The sequence below is a fragment of the Suricata suricatta genome, chromosome 7, assembly GCF_006229205.1.
Source record: "Suricata suricatta isolate VVHF042 chromosome 7, meerkat_22Aug2017_6uvM2_HiC, whole genome shotgun sequence".
In the NCBI taxonomy this organism is placed as follows: domain Eukaryota; kingdom Metazoa; phylum Chordata; class Mammalia; order Carnivora; family Herpestidae; genus Suricata; species Suricata suricatta.
In genome coordinates, this window is record NC_043706.1 from 32,371,285 (window position 1) to 32,384,845 (window position 13,561).

General features: G+C 39.1%; 1 protein-coding gene and 1 pseudogene across 2 annotated transcripts in view; one reads left to right on the forward strand and one right to left on the reverse strand.

Annotated features, from left to right (window-relative positions):
* The window catches only part of ILRUN (inflammation and lipid regulator with UBA-like and NBR1-like domains), a 90,700-nt gene that overhangs the window by 61,884 nt on the left and 15,255 nt on the right, over window positions 1-13,561 (reverse strand). The gene's annotated exons all lie outside the window — the stretch shown is intronic.
* Window positions 680-1,809, forward strand: LOC115295485 (annotated as a pseudogene).

Sequence of the window (13,561 nt, forward strand, 5' to 3'; positions counted from 1 at the left end):
GGGCTAAACAAAATTTTCAAACCTAAAGGTTAACCTGTGGATGATACTATTTAATATGTAAAGACAGTGAGAAAAAAAAAAAAGAACTTGTGAACATTGCATTAAGAGGAGCAAGTTCACACCAACATTTATCCACTTCTTGGAGCCCTAGCAAGTCCAAGATTGTTTCTTCCCTCTTCTTTTCCTGGCTATCTATTTTTATATCTTTTTTTTCCCTTTAAATGTTTCTTTATTTTTGAGAGAGAAACAGAACACAGGCAGGGAAGGGGCAGAGAGAGGGAGACAGAATCCCAAGCAGGTTCCAGGTTCTAAGCCGTCAGCACAGAGCCCGATGTAGGGCTCGAACTCACAAACAGCAAGATCATGACCTGAGCCGAAGTAGGAAGCCCAACCAACTCAGCCACCCAGGTGCCCCTAGAATTGATTCTTCTAACTACCATCAGCAGTTATACCTTTTCCAAATAGAAAGTAAAAATCAAGCATTCTGCCATGAACAGGTAAGGTGGTGGCACTGTTCTAGATTTAGAGATGTAAAAACCAGTTCGATCGGTAGCGGGAGCAGAGAGCAGACCCCAGAGAGCCCTGAGCAGCCCCACTGCCGTCGCCGGCCTAGTTACCATCCCACTCCGGGAGGAGCAGCAGCTGCCGCAGCCGGCCCCAGTCACCGTCACCCGCAACCATGAGCAGCGAGGCCGAGACCCAGCTGCCGCCAGCCCCCCGCCCTCAGCGCTGCCGACACCAAGCCCGGCACCATGGGCAGCGGCGCAGGGAGCGGCGGCCCGGGCGGTCTCACAGTGGCGACACCTGCCGGCGGGGACAAAAAGATCATCGCAACGGTTTTGGGAACAGTAAAATGGTTCAATGTAAGAAACGGATATGGTTTCATCCACAGGAATGACACCAAGGAAGATGTATTTGTACACCAGGGTGCGGAGGCAGCAAATGTTACAGGCCCTGGTGGAGTTCCAGTACAAGGCAGTAAATATGCAGCAGACCGTAACCATTATAGACGCTGCTATGCACGTCGCAGGGGTCCTCCACGCAATTACCAGCAGAACTACCAGAATAGTGAGAGTGGGGAAAAGAAGGAGGGATCGGAGAGCGCTCCCGAAGGCCAGGCCCAACAGCGCCGGCCCTACCGCAGGCGACGGTTCCCACCTTACTACATGCGGAGACCCCTATGGGCGTCGACAGTATTCCAACCCTCCTGTGCAGGGAGAAGTGATGGAAGGTGTTGACAACCAGGGTGCAGGAGAACAAGGTAGACGAGTAAGACAGAATATGTATCGGGGTTATAGACCACGATTCCGCAGGGGTCCTCCTCGCCAAAGACAGCCTAGAGAGGACGGCAATGAAGAAGATAAGGAAAATCGAGGAAATGAGACCCAAGGTCAGCAGCCACCTCAACGTTGGTACCGCCGCAACTTCAATTACCGACGCAGACGCCCAGAAAACCCTAAACCACAAGATGGCAAAGAGACAAAAGCAGCCGATCCACCAGCTGAGAATTCGTCCGCTCCCGAGGCTGAGCAGGGCAGGGCTGAGTAAATGCCGGCTTACCATCTCAACCATCATCGGTTTAGTCATCCAACAAGAAGAAATGAATATGAAATTCCAGCAATAAGAAATGAACAAAAGATTGGAGCTGAAGACCTTAAGTGCTTGCTTTTTGCCCATTGACCAGATAACTAGAACTATCTGCATTATCTATGCAGCATGGGGTTTTTATTATTTTTACCTAAAGATGTCTCTTTTTGGTAATGACAAACGTGTTTTTTAGAAAAAAGAAAAAAAAAGCCTGGTTTTTCTCAATACACCTTTAAAGGTTTTTAAATTGTTTCATATCTGGTCAAGTTGAGATTTTTAAGAACCTCATTTTTAATTTGTAATAAAAGTTTACAACTTGAGTTTTTCAAAAATGTCAACAAACGGCAAGCACCTGTTAATAAAGGTCTTAAATAATTGTCTTTGTGTAAAAAAAAAAAAAGATGTAAAAACCAAATGAAATACACAGTTCTTGAGATCCTTGATTGGATTCTGGTTCATTAAAAACACAAAAAGGGATTATAAAAGAGACATATGGAGACAACTAAGGAAATTTAAACATAGACTGTATATTAGTAAAAATTTCTGTAAATTGTTTTTGTATCTTAGTATGTGGGGGGCAAGAAAGGCTAAAGCCTCAATCTTCTAACAGTGAAATGAATTAACAGGTGACTGCAAGACTTGTTGATTGTATTTTACTGCTCCAGTCCTGTAGAAGATAGTATATGCTCTGTATTCTTTCTGCATATAACTGCCAGGCTGAGAACAGTGCCTAGCACATAGAAGGTGCTTAATAAATGGAATAAACTAGTTACCAAAATATAGTATTTTTCTTTTCCCCTTTTTATCTGGTTTTCCTCTCATGATGGGATTATATTACAGAGGGCAGAGGAACGATAACAATAAAAAAAAAATCTATCATTTAGCCCACAGGCTGCAGGATCATGCAAATGTTTATCTGGACCAATCAACACCAAAAAGCAAAAGCAGGGCTATCATCCTGAGGCCTTCAGCTGGTGGGATAGGGCACCTCTGATGATAAGTCACAGTATGGTAGCTGGACTTGACTAGGAGTCATCTCCCATTGGGGAGGGATATGAGAGCATTTGTCCTCAGGACAGAGTGAGGCGATTCCATAGTTACGTGAGGGTGGGGGCAGCCTAGAATTTGGAAGTGAAAGCTTTTCCCACAGTATCTGGACTATAAACTACATTGTTAAGAGCTCTGGACAGTCATGGTTCATTCCGCAGAGACAGAAGACCACTGCAAACACCTACATAGAACACAGAAAGAAACTAAAGATATTTAAAAAATTTTTTTTAATGTTTACTTATTTTTGAGAGAAAGAGAGAAAGAGTATGTGCACAACAGCAGGGGAGGTACAGAGAGAGAGGGAGACAGAGGATCCGAAGCAGGCTCTGCACTGACAGCTGAGAGCGAAGTGGGGCTCTAACTCATCAACCATGAGATCATGACCTGAGCCAAAGTCTGAGCGACCCAGCGACTGAGATATTTTAAAGTTCAGTTTTTTTCTGAAGCCCAGACATATTCATTCAGGTCTTTGGGTTCTGTGTAACATAGCAACATCTTCAAAATACCTCCCCCCACCCCAACACACACACCTTTAGCATTATCAAGTTTGAAGTGAGTTGGGAGTGCCTGTGTGGCTCAGTCAATTGAGCGCCCAACTCCTGATTTTGGCTAGGTCATGATCCCAGCGTTGTGGGACTGAGTCCCACAACAGGATCTGCACTGAATGTGATTCTCTTTCTCTCCCTCTGCCCCTTTCCCTTGCTCACACTCTAATAAATAAATAAAGGAGCCTGGGTGGCTCAGTCAGTTAAGCATCTGACTCTTGATTTTGATTCATGTCACTAGCTCACGGTTCATGGGATCAAACCTTATGTTAGGCTCTATGCTAACAGCATACTGTTAAGGATTCTCTCTCCTTCTTTCTCTCTGCCTCTCCCCGATTTACATGCTAGTGCACATTCTCTATCAAAATAAACTTTAAACATTTCAGTAAGTAAATAAAATTAAAAAATAAAAATGGAGTGATTTTGTTTCCTACAACATAATAGGTCTAGATTAATCCAAAATCACATAGTGTGTTCCAGGGATAGAGTCATTACATGTGGTGCAAAGTCAATTACAAAAGGCAAAGGAGGAGTTGGAAAGGTAAATTAAAACTTAACTCAGATACAGTAATCCCACTTTTGGGTAAATATCCCAAAGAACTGAAAGCAGAAGCTCAAAAAGAGATAACCGCACATCAATGTTCAGAGGATTATTCATAACAGCCAAAAGGTAGAGCAATGCAAGTCTCCATCAACAAGTGAATGGATGAATAAAATGGTATACAAATACAATGAAATATTATTCAGTCTTTTTTTTTTTTTTAGTTTATTTATTTTGAGAGAGATGGAGAGGGGAAGGCAGGCAGAGACAGAGGGAAAGAGAGAATCCCAAGCAGGCTCTGCTCTGACAGAACAGAGCCTGATGCAGGGCTCGAACTCACAAACCCTGAGATCATGACCTGAGCCACAATCAAGAGTCAGATGCTTGGCCAACTGACCCATCTAGGCACCCCAAAATATTATTCAGTCTTAAAAAGGAAAATCTAGGGGTGCCTAGGTGGCTCAGTTGGTTAAGTGTCCAACTTCAAACTCAGGTCATGATCTCAGGGTTTGTGAGTTCAAGCCCCCCACATCGGGCTCTGTGCTGACAGCTCAGAGCTCATAGCCTGAAGCCTGCTTTGGATTCTGTATCTCCGTTTCTTTCTCTCTCTCTCTGCCCTCCCCTGCTTGTGCTGTCTCTGTCTCTCTCTCGAAAACAAACATCAAAAAACAAAACCAAAAAAAAACTTAAAAAAATAAACATTAAAAAAATTTTTTTAAAGGAAAATCTGGGGTGCCTGACTAGCTCAGTGAGAAAAGAATGAGACTCTTGATTGTGGGGATTGTGGGTTCCAGCCCCACATTGCATGTAGAGATTACTTAAATAAAACTTTAAAAAAAAAAAAAAAGGAAAATCAAGGGTAACCTTTGAAGACATTATTCTAGGTAAAATAAGCTGTTGCAATTGTTCCACCTACATGAGAACAGTCAAATTCATAGAAACAGAAACTAGGATGACTAACAGGGGCAGAGAGAAGGGGGCAGTGGAGAGTTATTGTTTAATGGGGATAGAGTTTCAGTTTTGCAAGATGACAAAGTTCTGAAGGTTGGTTGTGCAACACGCTTAACACAACTGAACTGTATGTGTAAAAATGATTATTATGGCATATTTTAGGTTATATGCATTTTACCACAACTTTAAAAAACTTAATTAGGATGGAACCAATATATTTCATTATGAAATTTGGACCTCTAAAAGCAAAAGACAGCACCAAAAGTTTACTAAAAAAAACTTTATTCATATATTTTACATAGCATAAAATTCGCTCACTTCAACTGTACAAATGCAATGATTTTTTAGGAAAGTTACTGAATTGTAAAACCATCACCATGTTTTAGAACATTTTCATCAGCTCCACAATGTCCTACTCTCCATAACACGTAAACATTACGGTCATGAAGTAAAGCTGCTCATCAGCTGACCTGAAAATGGGGAAATTATCCTGGATTATCCCAGGGAACTCAGTGAAATCACTTCTTTAAGAGTGGTCTGAGGGAACTGGAAGAGAGAACCAAGGAGATAGCACCTGAGGAGTCACTGACTTAGAAGATGAAAAAATGAGGCCAGAAGCCAAGGAATGCAAGTGGTCCCTGGAAGCAAGAAAAGGCAAAAAATGGATTCTTTAGCAAAAGCACAGCCCTGAAATCACCTTTATTTTAGCCCAGTCAGACCCATTTGGATTTCTGAACTCCAGAACTGTAAAATAATAAACTGGTGTTTTTTTTTTTTTACTTAGGTTTATAAGTAGTCTGTGGTAATTTACTAAAGCACAAAAAAACTATGAATGTCTATTTGTTATACTATTCTACTTTACTATATATTTGAAAGTATTTATCATAAAAGGAAAAACTATAAATATGAAAGCAGACTAAAGAAGGATCACAATTTAAAAAGTGCTGAGTCATTTCCTTCATCATAACTCTGCTTTTAAGAACTCAATTACCCATTAAAGATGCATATTTAGAAATAACTCCCATTTTTCTTACCCCCAACTTAACAGTCATGAATATTTCCTAAAAAATAAACAATCACTAGGTTCAGTGCCAACTGAAATTTTTTTAAATACTAACTAGAACGGTCCAGAGGAGACATGAAATGTATGATACCCAAAAAGTCCCAGAATGACGAACAGAAAACGTGATTCAGACAAAAAACTATCTTCATAAACAAAACATCTGCGGTTTATTGTTGTTCATGAAACTTTCTCTGGGACATAATTTTAAGTAGCAGTTACGAAATGATCAGGTAAATCTATAATTATGGGTTTCAAAAGTATGTTTACCTAACAGGAAACTTACAATAAGCCAGCAGTGGTCACATGCATCTTATCCTGCAGCCTAGTCAGAGAGCTAATACTAGCAACTTTGGGGAAGGGGATATTTTTTTAATAAAGGACTAAGTGCCTAAAAGCTAAACTATAAACAAATACTCCATTCTCAAATGTTTCCGAATACAGAGAAGAATGCATGGTCTTTGAAAAGAAATACATCGCTCTGATTAACGTGCTCTGTAGCTGTCTAAGGGTCTTATTTTTGCACTTTCCTGATGGCATGCTAGAGACAGCTTCAAAGCCTCTTCAGTTTCATCTCCCCTAAAACAATGCCAACCATGCCATCTCTGGAGATAATAAAAAGTAAACCTCAGTATACCTCATTTCTAAAAACACATACCACGGTACACATCTAAGAGAGATTCTAAAGCCCTTATGTTATCAATCTTATTTTCTCCCATAAGAACAAAAAGGTAAATAAACCTTGACTAAGTTCTATGTAATACGATAAACAAAGCCAATGCAATTTATCATCACTACCAAATAATGCTACATGGCATTAATGCCAACTCCACTCATTCTTCAGCCAACCCATCTCCAAATATTCTATGGTTATATTTGGCTACTCTTTGGTGCATATGCGATAGGTGTCTTTAAAAAGCTACAAATTTACAGTTAGGAGACAAAACTAAATTAGATGGAACTTGGTGAAATACAATGAAGGCAGATTTTATGACAAGTCCTCCCCACCCCCTTTTCTATACACTAATAAAAGGACAGTATAAATATGTCAGATTGCTGCCATTTTTGGTAACTAATCACTGAGAGAAAAAACATGGAAGACAGCATTTAAACTATTTCCTTTAAAAGTTCTATGACACTTGCAAACAATCTCACATACTCTGTTAATGTTTTCATGTTCTGGACAACTAGTTACAAATGACAAATACTCAGTCTAGACAGCTTATCCAACTATGGCATTTTTATACATTGTAGGAAAAAAGGCGTTTTTTAAAAATAGCTACTTACCTGACACTGCATATTTACCACCAGTTAGATTACTACCAAAAAAAAAATCACAAATCCATCCAAAAGAAAACAGGGTAAAAAATCTATCCAATTTGGTTTACAAAGAAAAGCTAAAAAAATTTGAGGAAAAATTTTTCTATAGCTCTTGCTGATTCTTCCTTAAAAAGAGTGGTCTCTCAAAGAGAGAAGAGCAGCAAACGCCCCAAAATAATGGAAACAGTGAAGGGGCTTATATATTTTAGGTTTCACAAAAGTCAAGGTTTTTGTCTCTAGTACCTTTTCTTTGGATCCTCTGTGGCTGAGGGTAAGCCGTAGTTCCACACTACTAACATACACTAAAAACTAAGCAATGCGGTGCCTGGGTGGCTCAGTCGGTTAAGCATCCGACTGTTTTTAAAATTCTTTTTCAATGTTTATTCATTTTTGAGAGAAGGAGCGAGAGAATTAGTAGGGAGGGCCAAGGAAAGAGGGAGACACAGAATCTGAAGCAGTCTCCAGGCTCTAATCTGTCAGTACAGAGCCCAATATGGGCTCAAACTCAACTCAAAAACTGGGAGATAATGACCTGAGCTGAAGTCAGATGCTTAACCAACTGAGCCACCCAGGTGCCCTGAGCATCCAAATCTTGATTTCAGTTCAGGTCATGATCCCAAGGTCATGGGAGTGAGCCCCACATTGGGGTCCATGCTGAGCATGGAGCCTACCTAACACTCTCATTCCTCCCTTCTGACTCTCTCCCCCATTCATGTATGCTCTTTCTCTAAAAATACATAAATATATAAATAACCAAAAATCTTCATTCCCCATAAAATCCTTCATGACTTGAACTTGGTAAGTTCCACTTAATAATCAACAATATCTTTACAAAAGATCTGCCAATAAATGAAGAAGGAACAACAGAATTAGAAAATTACCTTTTTGCAAACCACTCAGGCAGTAAGTAACTCAGGGCAAGGATCATCAATGGATACTAATACAGTTGGGAGAAAGATTGTTGGGGAAAAGGAGATGCTCAGTCTCTCACGGCTTACTTATTAATTACAAAGGAAAAAAAGAGGTAGATGCTATCCTAACCAAATATTCAAATTTAGCATAATAATGGAACAAACTAACAAGTAACACAACAGAAGACATCGGATCATCCATGTATTATCTCCAACAACAACAACAAAACATTTGACCTGAACCTAACTGTGAGGAAACAATCAGACTAATCAACAATATAAAACACACTAGAGGGGCACCTGGGTGGCTCAGTCGGTTAAGCCTCCGACTTCGGCTCAGGTCAGATCTCACGTTCGTGGGTTCAAGCCCCGCATCAGGCTGTGTGCTGACAGCTAGCTCAGAGCCTGGAGCCTGTTTTGGACTCTGTGCCTCCTTCTCTCTCTGCCCCTCCCCCTCTCATGCTCTGTTTCTCTCTGTATCAAAAATAAATAAAACACTAAAAGAAAAATTTTTTTAAATAAAAAATAAAACACACTAGAGGACAAATGGGCTGGACTCAAAAAATGTCAATGTCATAAAACATCCAAAAGACAAAGATGGGTGAAACTTGCTGTAGATTGAAGGCAAGTAAAAAGACAAATATAACATGAGATGTTTGAGAAGATCCTGGATTTAAAAAAAAGTTATAAAGAGCATTTGGGGAACAAATTGGAAAATCTAAATAAGGAATGTATATTAATAGGACAATACTTTTATTTCCATGCTAAATTCCTAGAGAGCGACAATAAAATTGCAGTAATACAGGATGATGTCATTGTATTTAGAAGATCTTTGCTGAAGGGCTAAGGGTTGAAATGCCAACCTGTCTGCAATTTACCTCAAATGGTTAAAGTAAAAATATATAAATCTATATATCTATACAGAGTATTGCCAGTGGGAATTTAAGTGGTAGTTACTTTGGAAAAGAGTTAAATATAAAATGGTAGTTACTTTGTAAAAAGAAGTTATATACAAAATAGCAATCCAAGGATGTCTGGGTGGGTGGGCTCGGTCAGTTAAGCAACTGATTCTTGATTCTGACTCAGGTCATGCTGTTCCATTTCGGAGTTTGAGCCACAGGACTCTGCACTGGCAGCATGAAGTCTGCCTATGATTCTCTCTCTCCCTGTCTCTCTCTACCCCTCCTGCACATGTGCTTCCCCTGCCCCCAAATAAATAAACCTTAAAAAAAGGCCATTCATTTCTAAGTATCTACGCAAAAGAAATTAAAACACATAGGGCACCTGGGTTGCTCAGCTTAAGCAACCAACTCTTGATTTCTGCTCAGGTCATGATCTTCACAGTTTGAGTTCAAATCCCACATGAGGCTCTGTGTTGGCAAGTGCAGAGCCTGCTTGGGATTCTCTCTCTCTCTTTCTCCCTCTCTCTCTGCCTCTCTCCTGCTTTTGAGCGCTCTCTGGCTCTCTCAAAATAAATATTCTTAAAAATATATAAAAATGAAAAACATGAATGCTTCACAACAATATGCTAATTAAAGAAAAGCCAAATACAAAGACCATATATTATGATTCTAATATGAAAGGTGAGAAAAGGCAACTGTTTAGAGACATAAAAAAAGATCCATTGTTGCCTGATGTTGGGGCATGGTAATGGGGATTAACAGTAAATAGGCAGAAGAAGTTTTATTGTATGATCAAATATTATACAACTGGATTCTAGGGACGGTTCCTCACTTCTGTAAACTTACTAAAAATCATTCAACTATCCACTTCTAATGGGATAATTTATGCTGTGTAAATTGTACTTCAGTAAAGGTTCTTAAAAATACAACAAATGTGGCAGAATAGTGATTATACAGGTATTCATTGTGCTAGTCTTTCAATTCTTCTACAGTTTTGAAATTCCCCAAAATAAAAAGTTGGGAGATCAAAATGAACTCTGCAACACACACACACACACACCCCAAATTTAGTTTGTAACTGCAGATTACCTAAATGAGGTAAAAAGCACTGGACTCTAGAGCCAATTTTTATCCAAGGATTTGATTAACAACTTTTCTCAACTTATGTGTTATTTTTTCCTAATTGCATTTATTTATTGTAAAAAATTTAGGAATTAAAGAGAAAAAGATCAATAATTAAAGTTTAAAAAGGAAATAAACGTATAAAAAAGGAAATAAAAACCAACTGGAAGCTCATAGTCCATGATAACAAATTATAATTTGTTCTTCATCCTTAAGGTAAAACAGTTCCATTTCAACAAAGGAAAGCTATCTATATATATAACATCATTACAATTGATCAATTATTCAATTGGCATGCTAAAATTTTATATCCCAATCATATAAATCACAATAAGAATGAAAAGGCAAAACAGAAAACTTTAGAGGCAGATCCAATGCTTCCTTTCAGTTTCCAATGAAAAATTGCATGTGCAAGCATCAGTCCTCCCCGAAAAACCCTCCTAAAATACAGGTATGCAGGGTGCCTGGGTGGCTCAGTCAGTTAAGCTTCTGACTCTTGGTTTCTGCTCAGGTCATGACCTCACCATTCGTGGGTTTGAGCCCTGTATCAGGCTCCACGCTGACAGCCTGGGATTCTCTCTCTTCCTCTCTCTGCACCTCCCCTGCTTGCTTGCTCTCTCTCAAAATAAATAAACATTAAAAAATAAATAAAGGCAGGGACGACTGGGTGGCTCAGTCAGTTGAGTGTCTGACTTCAGCTCAGATCATGATCTTGCAGTTCACGAGTCCAAGCCCCTCACTGGGCTCTGTGCTGACATGACAGCTCAGAGCCTGGAGCCTGCTTCTGATTCTGTGTCTCCCTCTCACTCTGCACCTCCCCTGTTCATTCTCTGTTGCTCTCTTTCAAAAATAAATTAACGTTAAAAAATTAAAAATTAAATTAAATTAAAATTAAAAATAAAATACAGGTATGATGCTATAGATTGAATGTTTATGTCCCCCAATATTCACATGTTGAAACCTAACCCCCAATGTGATGGTGTTATGAGGTAGAGTTTTTAGAGATAATTAGGTCATGAGGGGGTGCCCTCATGAATGGGAAGAGTGTCCTTATAAAAGACACCCTTCAACTTTGTGGGGTTACAATGAAAAGTCAGCGATGTGTGGACCAGGATCAGGCCCTCACTAAACATTAAATCTGGTGACACCTTGATCTGTGATTTCCCAGACTCTAGATCTGGTGAGAAATAAATTTTTGGTGTTTATAAACCGCACGGTCTATGGCATTTTTGTTATAGCAACCCAAACAAACTAAGACAAATGGTGGAGGAAAGTCATAAATTCATGAGGACAAAGTGATCAAGTGAGGAAGCAACATTTCGGGGTCTGGAAGGTAGACAAACAAGGGGTAAATGACTTAGCCAACCTGAGAAAGCTGAATCCTCCTCAGCCAGCAGTGGGGAAAAGTAGAGAAGCAACCCGACTTAAAATGAGGATTCCCAAAAGGTTCAGGAATTAACAGCACCAGCTACCCTACAAGTGAAGGCGAAGATATGGATAAAAAACAGGAGAGGTTATGCATTTCTAAACCCAACAGTTAAATCTGTCTAAACACTGTACAGTGGCCTGGTGAATGCCCCACCCTGGAGGAAATGGGTGGGGCTTTTTAAAGTTCTCACTTAACAAAAACTACAGTGAGGTCCACAGCTTCCAATCCACTTTCTGTATCCTACTTTTAAATAGGAGTAGACAGCCAAGAACCACCAAATACTTAAGGTAAAGCATTGAATATGACAGAAAAAGACTAAACAGTAAGTGAACAGAAACGACAACGTGAAGAAAACAACACTGAGATCTCCCAGAAAACAGAGCAAAAAAATGTCAAAAGATGAAAAGAGAAAGACAGAAATCCAGACCAGAAGGTCCAGTATCTGAGAAACAGGAGACCTAAAAAAAGAGAACCCAGAAAATGAAGGAGAAGAAATCAAAGGGCTAACGTAAGAAACCCTCCAAGAGAAAGAGGACAGTTTCCAGACTGAAAGAGCTCCCCAAAGCTGAGGACAAGGTATGAAAATACATGCTGAAATGTATCCCCATCAAACTTCAGAACATCAAGGACATAGCAAAGTTACCAAAAGATTCCAGAGGGAAAAGACAGCATTCATACAAAGAACAAAGTATCAGAACAGCATCACATTTCAATATTTCCATGGAGAAACAGCAGACAAAGGAGCAGTGCCTTCAAAATTCTGAGAAAAAAATATTTCCAACTGTTATCTAAGCAAACCTGGATATTGACTAAGCATCAGAGTAAAATATAGTTTCAGAATACAAAAGTCTCAAATTTTATCTCCTCTGCACTCTCAGGAAGTTTTTTAAAAAATGGAGTCCAAAAAACAAGGTTTCCAACAAAGGGTGGGGAGTAGGAGGAGGGTGAAAGAAATTCCCAGGGTACCCAGAGTTAAGAACTGTGCAGCACACCCAGAGCTCAACCAGTACAGATCAGAGTAGGTCAAATGCTCTGGAAGAAACTTATTCAAAAAGGTAAAACTGATAGAACACTGTCTGAACCTATGAAGAAGAGATTCATAGTTGGTCATGCCTTCAAGAATAACTTAGGAAAAGAATATCTAAGAGACTGAACAAACCAAAAGTCTACAGTTATTACCCTTGGGGCAGCAAAAGTGTACAGAAAATGAAAATGAATCTAAGTTCACTAAAAGCTCAAGTGTCCATAAGCATTTAAACAGTTGAAACAACATAGACAATGAAAACTGGCTTATCCAAATTGTAAATACTAAATGGGAGAATGGGATACAGGGGAAGTGAAACTAAGAACTACCATACGCTAGGCCCAAGCTCTAAATCTTTACACTTATTAATTTATCTTCAGATAAAAAAGGATATTGTTTTTATATACAAGGAAACCAAGTCACAGAGAGGGAAATAACTTGTCAAAGGTCACACAGATAGTACATAGCAGAAACTCTGAACTTTGCTCTTTACCACCACACTAGCTATCAAAGAATGAAATCCTCATCTCCCTGTGGGAAATAAACAGGTAATGGTTAAAACTGAAAAAAAATCAATAGAGAGACAAAAATCTCAAAATCAGTTGAAAGAATGGAAAAATACTGCTTCCAGGAATTGAAAGAAGGAAAAGCGGGTCTGGAATTCCTGGTTCTTTTAACAAGCCTGTAGAAATTTACTTTACTCTTGGAAACCATGTGCATTCATAACTTGGATGAATTGAAAAATTATAAGAAGATATACCTGCCTTTAAAAATATTTTAAGCAAACCTTAAAACTCTTATTCAACCCTAGAAAACTGGACATAAACAGAGGAAAAAGGACAAAAACAAGCCCAAGTATGTGTGTGTGTGTGTGTGTGTGTGTGTATGTGTATGAATATATATATGTGTGTATATATGTATATATATATATATAAGCATTTGATACATGATAAAGCATTTGATACATGCTACCTTTATCATGTATCTTTGGGGGGAAATATGAATTTCTAAAAAAAAAAAAAGGAAAACCAACTAATCACTTGAAAAACATGAAGTTAGGATATCAACCTCCCACCACACTGCCAAATACATTTCAACTATATAAAAGATCTATATGTA